Raw genomic sequence first — 12,332 nt, 5'->3', positions numbered from 1 at the left:
GGTCCTGAAAGTCCGCAAGTTTTATGTGTGCTTGACTCCCATTTCCCTCTGAATTTGGGGTTGTTGCATGTGTGTGAGTTTGGGGTGGGGATAATACCTGTATTACGCCATTTAAGATCTGGAGATTTGGATTACCGTTTTAATTTGGTTTTGTTGTGTCAATTCCAAGTCCTGTCACCCTAGGTGTCAGACAGGTTTGTGTCTGTTCCTTAGTGCAAATTCATATTACTAAGAACCCTTTTCTGGTTTCCTTCTAGGCTCTACCAGTGTACAGACAAACATAGGCATGATTCCTATATTCCTCCTCTAATAACTTACTCAAAGCCCCCTATACACTGAGGGAGAGCTCTGCACTCTCCTTCAAGTCACATGCAAGGAACAACATGGCCTGGCTCTCATAGTCACAACTAGCATCTTTCTGGAAATTCTGGTGACTGCTACAGGTTTGGCCTTGATGGACTGAGTCACAGCCTTTATCTGTCTTAGCAAATTTCCACCCAGCTGTAAGATATCACCTGGGATTCAACCTCAGTCCTGAAACTACTTGACAACCAGCTCACCTCTCTGTTCTTCGTGTCTTACAAAACACCAATCCGTGGCCTTGCTAAGCCTAGTTTAAGCACTCTTTGCTCATACTAACATGGACATAACTCTTAATTATCTGCAATAGACTACAAATGTTGAAGGAATATAATACCAGGATTCTGGGAAGTTCCCCTGCTATCTAAATGGACTCTCCTCTATATTTTTCAAATGCGATTGAGTACAATCAACTGAATTAAAAGTCAGTTTCTTGTATGCTAAATGAACTCTGAAGTTTCTTCTTTTGGAAGCTGGAATTCAAAGAAATGTGTCTAGAAATTCTGTTCAAAACTTTGAATTTGAATTATATAAAATAAATGTTGTTTCTGTCACATGGCTTAAGCTCTCAAGGTAAGCTCATGTAATTAATTGTTCATACTAATAAAATACCAAAGAAAAAGTATTTAACTGTGGTGTCAAATTTTACTCTTTAAAAATAACCAAGAAAGCAATAGTCATCCAAATGATGGACTTAGTTTTATGTGAATTTACTGGTCAAATATCTTACAAGATATTTTCATCATTTTAATTTTCAACCTGGTTATCTGAGCTTCCATGGATGAGCAAATTTTTGCCTTCCAGCTAATTTTTTATAAAATAACCAATAATTAATTTATATGGTCTGTTATAAGGTGATAAGAAGGGAGAAGAGTGAAATGTATTGAGTGGAATCAGAGGAAAAACAATCGAGAATTAGTATGAGTGAAAACATTTGTAGAGGGATAATGGTGGGACTTCGAGATAAAACTGATGCTTGAGAAATGGCTTGACAGACTTAATTAACTAAGCTTCATTTGGGCAAGTTGTGTTTCGGCAAGAGCAATCAACTGAAGCATCCGCCTAGTGTTTAAGGGGAGAAGGAAGTATTGGCAGGGTGGAATGAGCAGGAATATTTGGGATTAATTTTCTGACAAATAGGAAGGCTATTGGTTTGGAGTTAGAGGATGCTGAGGTAGGAATGAAATAATCCTCAATGTTACATCTGATATCAGATGTCTAGAAGCTAGAATTGTGAGAAATATACTTCTATGGTTGATAAATTAACCACTCTCAGGTATTTAGATGGAGCAGCACTAAAAGAGAAAAGATTATTCAACCACCAATTTCATTGTTCATTGTACAACATTTATAGTCTATGTACTTTAGCATTAACATATTAACAAAAAATTTATTTAAGTTTCAAAAGGATCTATGGAGAGAAAGCATTTTTATTTCAAGACAAAAGGAAGATTGTAAATAAAGCTTCAAAATTGAATGAAATAAAATCACATAAAAACGATGCTTATAAAATGTGAGAAAAATATTTTTGTGTACATTTTTGAAAATTTAAATCTCTCTAAGAGTATTTTTTGATTCAGGATTTATGAATATTTAAATATATTATCTCATTGTCTTTTATCTACCCTCCATGAGATTGATACAGAGAAAATTAATACTAATAGCATCATGGAAAGTCAATAAAGGTGATTATTATATTAACATAATTTATGGGATAATGTCTCAAAACAGAGATAACTCACAGAGGTAAATTAATTATGAAACAAAAATATGAGTCTACACTTTTCTTGATGAATCAACACATCACACCAAGTGAAGAAGTTCCTTCACTGTGTCTCACAAGCTTAAATATGTTGTATATTAATTTTCATTCAGGTCTAAGTTTAATATATGTCTTAACGTGCAGTAGTGTTATGCTTGGGGCCCAGATGTTAAAAATTAAAATGTCATCTCGATGGATTTTTTTTCTTTGATCAATATGTAGTGTCCTTCTCTCTCTCTTGTAATGAATTTGAAGCTTACTTTGTCAGACATGCTAATGGTGACACCAACTTATTTCTTAGCTCCATTTGCTAGGAATATCTCTGTCTCATCCTTTAACCTGAGTATGTGTGTCCTTTATGCTAAGGGGTATTTCTTGGATGCAGGAAATAGATGCATCCTGTTTGATTTTTATTCAATCTCTTAGTCTGTGCATTTTGTACGTTTCAATTTATATTATGAAATATCAATGAAAAGTTATTGTTGATTTATATCATTTTGTTTATGTATATGTGTGTGACTGCTTCCCTTGTTTTGATTCTGTTCATTTATGATTATTCCCTGTGTTATTTTGAATCTTGTTAAACATTTTCAGGTTGTAATTTACCGTGCAGCACATTCTATCGGCTGGTTTTGCAAACAGATACTGCTTAAATTCGGTTTTACTGTGGAACGTCTTGTTTTCACCATCTGTGGTGATTGTAAATTTGCTAGGTATAGTCATTTGGGCTGGTGTTCGTGGTCACATATAATCTGTAGCCCTTCTGTCCAGGTTTTCTGGCTTTTAGAATCTGCATTGAGAAGCCATGTTTAATTCTAATAAGTATGCGTCCCTGTGTTTGCTTTCCTTTTTCTCTCACAACATTTAATATTCTTTGTTTTGTGTATTTAGTCTTTTGATTATTATATGCCAAAGGAGTTTTCTTTTCTGGTATTCTATATGGTTCTTATACTTTCATAGGCATCTTTTTCTTTTGGGTAGATAAATTTTCTACTATGATTTTGTTGAAATTATGATCTGTGACATTGCTCTGGATTTTTTTCCTTCCTTATTTCCTATTATTCCTGGATTGGGTCGTTTTATGATGTTTCAGATTCCCTGAGTGTTTTGTACCAGTTTTGTTTGTTTGTTTATTCAGATTTAATATCTTCTTTGACATGATATTTGCTTTTTCTGTCCCATCTTAATGATTGAGATTCTCTTTTTGATTTTTTTAATTCTATATCTACTTTACTCTCTTAAGTGGTTTTATTCTTTTTCCTTCCACTGTTAGTGTTTTTATAAATTTCTTTAAGAGATTTATTCATTTCCTCTGTAAAGACATTTAGCTTATTTATTAAGGTCCTTTATTATTGTTTAAAATTTGTGTAAATATGATTCGGGGCCTGGTTTGGGACACTTCCGATGGAGACTAATAGTCCTGGCTCTTTTTGATTTGGTTGGTTTATGTTGGTTTCTAGATTTTCTGGGATTGAAAATATTGTAATTTTGGTGCTAAAATTTGGTCTTCCCTTTGTTGTGTGGATGCTTTGTTCCCTAGTTTCTGTTTCCTCTCTGGTTCTTAGGAGAGTGTGGTGGCCTCATGTTGCTTGCAGGAAAACCTTTCTGGGTTCTTGATAAGTGTGGCCCCTGATTCCCAGATGCTCAAATATAATAGTTAATGCATATTGTGAGTGTTATTGTAAAGTGTAAATATCTATCCCTCATTATATTTTGTGAGTTTGAGCAGCTGATTGAATAGTCTGGAAACAGTCAATGATTTTATTCTGTATTTCAACAATTCACTTATGAAATGAGGATTATAGAGAAATTGCTACCACTGAACAGTGAAAAGCAAAACCAAGAGGTAACTTCTTCCTGCTCTTCCACCTCTTGACCCTCCCCCACATCTCTCCACAGTCTCCATCCCAGACCCCATTTAGAGGGTGACAGATGAAGAGAGAGCAAAGCACTATGATAAGGACAGAGAACTAAGTGTTGTGGGAGGGAGAAGGGGTGCTGGGATGGCTGGGGGGTTTTAAGGATTTCCCAGAAAAACAGGATCCTGGGATGTGCTTGCTCAGCGGCAACCCCTCCCCCCCCAAAAAAAACAAACAAACAAAAAACAAAAACAAAAACAAAAAAACCTCAATGCAACTGTTAGACTTCTTAAAAAACAAAGGGGGAAAAAGGGGAAAACCCTATACCACCCTTCTCTCTGGCCTCTTGGTACTACATCCCTCACCCTCCAAAAGAAACAAGGGAGGTTAAAGAAAAATAAGAAAAAGAAGCCAGTTGACGAAAGGCTTCAGGGAGAGGCCCACTTCTCTGAGTCCTTCGAACCTTCCATGGAACCTCATTCAGGGCTCGGTCTCATCTCTCACTTCTAGGGGTTCTCTGCTGGCTCAACCTCCCGTGCTCTGTCCTCCTCGGATAGCTTTCTTTTATTTAAACAAAAAGTCCAAAGTACATTTCTGTTGAATGTAAGGGCCTGGGGCTGAAAAAGATCTGCCCAGGCAGGAGCGGGTCGGCAGCTCCAGCCCATCCCTCCCAAGTTTGGGGCCTCAGGATGGCATGCACTGCAGCAGGACAGGGCCCTCCTCCTCGTCCGATGTGTCTGAGGAGCTGGGAGACTCATCAGAGTCCACATCTGTGGTCCCAACCCCAGGTTCTTGCCAGCTCGGATGATGGCCTTTCTGTCTCAGGAACCATAGCATGTGACTATCAAACAGGTCAGTGTGATGCAAGCTGTCCTCATCCCGCTCTCTTTTGTTCTTCTTGATCACATCCTTTAACCCTGTTAGCTCAGTGGAGGCTTCTGCTGTCTGTGCCCAGATCTTCACACCATGGTCTAGGTCACTGGGTGTCCCTATCACTGTTAGAGGCCTAATTTTATATCTATAAATATATTAAAAAGCAAGTTAAACTTGGATGTATCAAGTTAAAATTATTGTCAGAAGTTTAAATACCTATATATTCTCTATGAACACAATGCAATAAAGGGGCTCGAAGACGAATGAGCGAGAGTGATGCTGTAGCGGTGAGGTGGGCCAGCCGATCGACCACTCATGGTTGCTGGCAGAGCCTAGGGCTTCCCTGGAGCTTTTACAACGCTTAAGGATGGGAGGATATTCAGCTGTGCCCTTCTTGGCCTCAGTGCTGAGCTTTACAAAAACAAATTCAACTTTGCCTCAGGTCTCCTAATTTTTTTAAGTCTTGTGGGGGCTCCCGAGATTGCTCCACTCATCAGAGACTGGCCTGTCCTTAAAACATGACTGAAGCGTGACTTCAGGAAGGGGCATCACTGCTACAGACTGTCTCCTGGTTCTGTAGATGACAGAAAGCACATTCGCCCCTCTCTTTAGCTGCTTGATTCTTTAAGCATTCAACTCCACACCAGCTCCCTTCCTAATGGAAGGATGAAGGGAGAACTTCCTGAGAATCAAGGGATAAGCCAGTAATTGAAGGATTTATTCTGGTGACTGGGGCTTTGACACCTGTCTTCAGCATTGGCCACTGAGTATGAAAGTCCCTGTGGAACTCTTACCCTAAATGCTTGCGCTACTCTTCCTATACCCATGGTGTTCACAAGATCCAGTCAGGAATCCTGCATCATGGGATGGCTGGATTTGACCTCACTGGGCCAGGAGGAAGGGGGAGAGAGTGGAGGGTGATACCCTACACACTTTCCTCCTGACCCCATCCAGCAGCACAGACCAGATGCCAGCTGCTGGTCTTCCTTCGTGAGAGGGGAGTGTGTGGTAACTGAGTAGTCTTATGTCCTCACTGCTAAGGGAGGATGAGGTGGGCTTAAAGCCATGCACTCTGGAACCTGTTGTACTTTTTCTCAGTAAAGCTTTTCCCTTGACCCCCCCCCAAAAAAAGAGTTATAGAATGTTAATAAGAACATCATTGTTTCCAGGCTGTGATCTCTGTAAAGCTTATTTTAATGTCTCAGATGCTGTGTGTGATTCCTAACCTGTAGAGACACGGTGGTTGTCCAATTAACCCCACTGCTGCAGCATTTCTGGTTGTGACGTTACAAATGCTCTTTTCTGTCATGGGCTTTTCTTTCATATTGTGATTGGTTGAAATTGATTCTGGATTAGATATTTATCATGTAAAGTATTCAATACCAACAGAAAGAGATAGCTATTCCGTTCCTAGTGCTTAGTTGAAGAGTGCTGCCTCTCAGAGAATAAAAGAATGACTAGTGACCTGTCACAGACTAGAATTCATCCTGCAGAGTTTGCAAATGAAGCAGAAGATGTGACAATCTGCTTCATCAGCAAGCTAACAACCACTTGCTATTATTACCGGAGTTCATATTTCAGTGGAAATTACACCACAAATAGCATTAAATTCAACAGACTAGACATAGAAGGTCCACGTCTACACATTCTATTTCATTGTTTTATTTGTATTTGGGCAGATTAAAATGGAAATGACATGAGGCAAAGAAATCGGGATGAATTCCAGTTTCAGAGACTCGGCCATTCATGCTGACAGTCTCTTTCCCTGACCCTCCCCTTTCTTTCAGTGGTAGCCCACCAGCGTTTAAACATAACACACAGACATGTGCAGAATCATTCTCGCTAGACTGCAAGACTGCTTCAGGTCTGGCAAAGGTTATCTAACAAATAAAGGCACTAACAAATAAAATTTTTAAAAAGTGCATCTTCACAGAAAATAAATTCTACCTCTGAATTTTTCTGTCTACCTTAAAATGAAAATTTAAACCATAAAGTTTAAATACCTGAATAAAGAGAGACTTGAAGATCCTCCATTGGATGGGAAATTTTGTTAACTTAATTTTAAAAATACTTCCTTAATTAATTGTTGTGTATCTTATTACATTCTGGAAAATATAAATGTGGCTAAAGTGAAATATAGAGGGCAAATTGTTAATTTGCTCACAAATGACTTAAAGAATATAAGAATAATTCTATTTAGTTTAGGAAGTCCAAATCCGTTGCGTTAAAAATAAAAAAATACTGCCGGAATGTTTTTTGCTCTCACATTGGAGCTAGTTCCAGCTCTAACCGGCCGTTGGATTTTTTTTTCTTTTTTGTCTTTTTTAATTGAATATTTTTTTAAGTTTTTTTATTAGAATATTTCTTTACTTACATTTCAAATAGTATTGCTTTTCCTGGTTTCCTGTCCATAAGCCCACATCCCCTCCCCCTCCCCTATACGGGAGTTGGGTGTTCCCCAATCCACCTCCCTTAACCCCCCCTGACATTCCCCTGCACTTGGGGTCCAACCTTGGCAGGACCAAGGGCTTTCCCTTCCACTGGTGCCCAACAAGGCTACTATTCTCTGCTACACATGCAGTTGGAGCCCTGGGTCTGTCCATGTATAGTCTTTTGGTAGTGGTTTAGTTCCTGGAAGCTCAGGTTGGTTGACACTGTTGTTCTTCTGGGGTTGCAAGCCCCTTCAGCTCTTTCAATCCTTCCTCTATTTCCCCCAAAGGAGGTCCTGTTCTCAGTTCAGTGATTTGCTGCTAACATTGACCTCTGTATTAAACATGCTCTGGATGTGTCTCTCAGGAGATATCTATGTCCGGTCCCTTTCAGCATGCACTTTTTAGCTTAATCAATCTTATCTAATTGTGGTGGCTGTATATATAAGGGCCACATGTGGGGCAGGCTCTGAATAATCGTTTCTTCAGTCGCTGCTCTAAACTCAGCTTCCATATCCCCTCCTATGGTTCTTTTTGTTCCCCTTTCAAGAAGGAGTGGGATCATCCGCATTTTGGTCACTGTTCTTCTTGAGCTTCCTGTGGTCTTTGGATTAATTTTAAGATTTATAAAAAATATTAAAATTTGAAGATATTCCTGAAAATAAACACATTAACATTGTTCATTTGAATGAAATATTAATCATGAGGAAACAAATTTTAAATTGTCACTAGGTTTATATTTTGGATGCTTTCGTGTATTAATCCTATATACCTTGTTTATGGCCAATAATGGTTTCCATTGGTGTAATTGTAGCAAAATTACAAACATACCAAATTTTCTAGGGTTTTTTTTTTTGGTTTCTGTGTTAAAATACTAGACAAAATGTATATTGCTGTTGCTGCTATGAAACGTTCTTGATAAACATCTCTCATGCATGGTTCTTGCTAGGACTACTCTTGAGTGCAAAGAAACTCGTGTACTAGAGTCTACTTCCCATTCCCCTGGCTCATGGTAAAATATGCACATAGGTACCTATGAACACACGTACTCCAGCACAATCACACACGTTCCTAGTTCCACTGTAGAAATCTATTTCTCTTTCTTCATTCCATTGTATAGCATGAATGTGTTGTTGAGTCTGGGGGAGGGTTGCAGCTGTTTTCTCATTGGAGCACATGGATTGAGTTCTTATATAATGTCTTCCTTTCTACTCACCCCCAATCATGCCAGTCTGTAGGCTTTGCAGATTACAGGAGAATACATTTTGTAGAAACTTGTAAAATACATAGGAAGACACGTAATTTGAAAGTATGTCCAACAAATAAGTACCGTGCTCCCATGGTAATAAAATTAGAATAATTTCCTCATTGAGTGTTTTACTCACAGACAACCAAATGCAAAAACAAACGAACAAACAAACAAAAAAACCTAACCAAACAACCAACCAAACAAAAAAACACACTTCAGTTAGTAATAAAAATTTAAAAACTAAAATGTCTTTTGGCATGTCAACATTTTGGAAAGGAAAAAGAAAAAAATCAACATTTTAACAATATTATGCTGGATTTATTTTTAATTGGGGAAAACATTACCTATCTACTTTTTTATGTTTTTAATTGAAAACTTTTTCATGTGTATAAAATGATACACTGCTTCTGTACAAGCTAATGTATAACATAGCTTGATGTAGGCCATATTTACAGATGCATATCTGTTTATACAAGTTTGCATACACAATCATTTACAGAACATATACATTCTCCTAATAATGAATACATCTCATAAAAATGGAGGGTTGCAAGTATTAAAAGAATGTAAAAACACGTAATAAAATTATTTCTGCGTGAATCTGAATGATTTACCTGATAATAGTCATTACAGACTTTTATGTCAACTAATCAATATATTTGTATATTGTAGCCTCAGAAATATTCTCCAAAATTCCACACATAGAAAACACCATTAACATATTTACTTCTTGTAATAATTTACTACTTGTGGATATTTTTTATAAAGGCATGCATTTGTGCCCTAACAAATCAATAACATTTGAAAAACAGGGCTTTTTCACTCAAAATATTTTTTTCTAATGAATTTTGGATGGAAATGTGTTTCAATCAGTGTGCAGAGCACTGAGCATTCCAGGGTAGGTTCCTTTGGTACTTTCTGTCCTCCTTCATGCAGTATCACCTTGACTCTGAAATGAATCATGAGGAATAGATATCTCTTTTTTTTTCTGTCACTGCTGTAATGGTCAAAGACCCTTTAAAATTCTTAAAAATTTTCCAGTGCCTAAATGATCCACAAGACGTTACACAAATACATACGAGTTCTGAATTGCTGTGGGTAGGGCAGAAGATCAAAGTCACCTCCACTGAGGAAAGGCTCGAGCTCTGTGATGAGCTGACTAAGCTCTCCTTGGAAGTTTGCTATATAATGATCTTGGCATGGCCATAAATCTATCTCTCCTGTGCCTTGACCTGCCCTAAAAATGAAATATTACTTTTTAGGCTATAAAGTGTCAATGCCACCTGCGAAGGCCTAAATGGAAAAGAAATCGAACAGCATGTAAAGCTTACAAAATGAAATGCCAGGGTAATTATTTTATTGCCCTTTTTTTCCTCCCTGCTCCGTTTCTTGTGTTGTCAGGTTACTCATGTGTTCACGTAGGAAATTGTTCCAATGTGCAACATGCTAAGATGATGTGGCAGGTAGATAAAAAGAAATCAGAAAATTAACTGGCTTGTTCTCCTAAACAACTGTATTTTTTGTGATCCTTGAACTTGCTTTATTTTCCATAATTTTATCTGGCATTAAATTTATAACTCTTTGGTAAGATAAGTTCGTTTTACTCAAATAAAATGTACATCACTGAACACAGCAATCTACCTTTTAGCTAGGTGATTTCTTCATAAATATTTTGTATACATTGTCCATTTAGTTAAGAATATTACAATGTTATAATTTTTCCATTTTATGGTCAGATAACAAGTTCAAAGACAAAATACAACAAATGTTTGTATACATTAAAAAATGTTTTAGGGACTTGAGGTGGCCTTATAGTTGAAATTGCTTGCAACACAATCACAAGATCAAAGCTCAGGTACAAGCAGCACTGGAAGTAATTGGGTGTTGTCTTTTACATGTCTTTAACCGCAGTGTCTTGGAGTATCATTTCAATTTTTTGGCCACCAAAATTGCCGAAAGATGAGAATTCTAGCTTCTCATTGCTGCCTCAGAGAAGTAATGTGGAAGGGGTACGTTATAGCTATTTTTATTTAGCAACATGACATAGTTGGGAAAAGGGAAGCAAACTCAGCAGAGGAATTCCCTCAGTCAGATGGGACTGGGAGCTCATCTCTGTGGGAGGTTTTATTGACTGCTATTTGTTTGAAAGAAGGCTTAGTCCACTATGGGTAGTGTTAGCCATGGGCAGTCATATATGGAAGCAGCCTAGAACAGAAGCAGTAAGTTCTCTCTCTCTCTCTCTCTCTCTCTCTCTCTCTCTCTCTCTCTCTCTCTCTCTCTCTCTCTCTCTTTCTCATTTTTTATTTTCTTTTCAGGAGGCTACATCTCAATTGCTGTCTACACACCTGGTCCCACCCTACTGGGGCCTCCCTGCTTCACATACTCATGGCCCCAAATTCCCCTTCCTTCTCCCTGAGAGCATAGTGGTCTCTCCTGGGTGTTCCCATACCCTGGCATATCAAGTCTCTGCAGGATTAGGTACAACTTTTCCCATTGAGTTTCAGACAAGACACCTCAGTTAGGGGAGCATATTCCACAGATAGGAAACAGCTTTAGGGACAGCCTCCACTTCAGTTCATGGGACTCACAGGAAGACCAAGCTGCACATCTGCTACTTACGTGCTGAGGACCAAGGTCTAATCTTTGTATCCTCTTTGCTTGGTTGTTCAGTCTCTGAGAACCCCAAAAGTCAAGGTTGGTTGACTCTGTTGGTCTTTCTGTGGAGTTCCTATCCCCTTTCAGGCATTCAATTCTCTTCCATAAGAGTCCCGGAGCTCTATCCAATGTTTGTGTGTGGTTGTCTGCATCCGTTTCAATCAGCTGCTGGGTGGAGCCTCTCAGAGGACAATTATGCTAGTTCCTGTGTGCAAGCATAAGAGTGTATCATTAATAGTATTAGGAATTGGTGCTGGTTTCATGGGATGTGTTTCAAGTTGGACTAATTATTGGTTAGTCATTCTCTTATTCTCTGTCCCATCCTCACTCACATTGTCAACGGTCTCTGTATCTGTTTCTGGGTGAGTCCCTGCTCTAACTTTCTTCATGAAAGCCAACTATATCCTTTCTTCTTGCCAGTAACTTTTTGTCAGTGTTTTATCATAACAACAAAGAAGCAAATTAATACAGTGACAGAAGAGGATGCTCTCCTTTGGCATCCTCACATGAGTGTGCCAGAGTATCGAGATTCATAATTAACACGCAAAATTACATTTTAATACCTTACCCTATAGCATGTTTATTAGATAGGCAGCGATGTTAAATTTATTAATACAATATTTTAAAAAAGTCATGTCAATTCTCAAGCCTCTTTTTGTGGTGGGAAAATTGTGACACTACTGCATGTTATTGAAAAATATTTGCTACAATTTTTAGTTTTGGCCTTTAGTATAGTATAATATCTATAAAAGAAAGTCATTTGTTTCTCATTTAAATGATGTTTTATATCCTTTGATCATCCCTTGGGTTCTTCCATGCCAAACCTCAAATGCCATACTATGTTCTCAGCTTCTAAGCCTGATTTTTGGTTCCATGGAGATGTCAGAATATGTAAAGTAATATTCTCTTATTTTACATGGCTGATAAAGTAGGAATTGGAATGGCCAGCACACTAATGGGAAAATACCACCAACCCTTAGGGAATTCAACTGAAGTAAAGTATGCTTATCTGAACAATTATTAGAAAAGGAAACGTGCTGGTGAGCCTCTGGGGAAGGATAGGCAGATAAACTTGTCCAGTGTTAATGAGAATATTAGTTTCCAAAACATCTTAGAAACAGCCCAGTATTCTCCTGAAAGAATGT

The sequence above is a fragment of the Rattus norvegicus genome, chromosome 2 (assembly GCF_021556685.1).
Source record: "Rattus norvegicus strain SHRSP/BbbUtx chromosome 2, alternate assembly SHRSP_T2T, whole genome shotgun sequence".
Classification (NCBI taxonomy): domain Eukaryota; kingdom Metazoa; phylum Chordata; class Mammalia; order Rodentia; family Muridae; genus Rattus; species Rattus norvegicus.
Note: the sequence above shows the minus strand (reverse complement) of the source record.